The 247-nt window shown below is 43.3% G+C and overlaps 1 protein-coding gene across 3 annotated transcripts in view; it reads right to left on the bottom strand.

Moving 5' to 3' along the window:
* UMAD1 (UBAP1-MVB12-associated (UMA) domain containing 1) overlaps nucleotides 1-247 on the bottom strand; it is a 145,188-nt gene that overhangs the window by 62,486 nt on the left and 82,455 nt on the right. The window lies entirely within an intron of this gene.

Here is a 247-nt window from a genome sequence, read left to right as displayed (position 1 = left end):
GCATTTTACTAACAGTTGGACAATCCCCAATTATTAATGAAAAAGCTTCAGCTCCAGCTCTTAGTGCTTCATACAGAGGGGATGCTCTCATGTCCTGCTGCTAGGGTGGCCACCGTAGAGGAAATTCCAGTTTTCTGCTACTCTGTCTTCTATTGATACAAAACCTGACGCCTTTATGTCCTCTCTTCAAGAGAAAAATAGAGGACATAAAGGTGTTGGGCTTCATATCAAGAGAGGACAGAGGACA

Source organism: Gavialis gangeticus, unplaced genomic scaffold (assembly GCF_001723915.1).
Source record: "Gavialis gangeticus isolate Ggan-Ray unplaced genomic scaffold, GavGan_comp1, whole genome shotgun sequence".
Classification (NCBI taxonomy): Eukaryota; Metazoa; Chordata; order Crocodylia; family Gavialidae; genus Gavialis; species Gavialis gangeticus.
The sequence above is the reverse complement of the archived record's forward strand: the minus strand, read 5'-3'. Positions and strand labels throughout refer to the sequence as shown.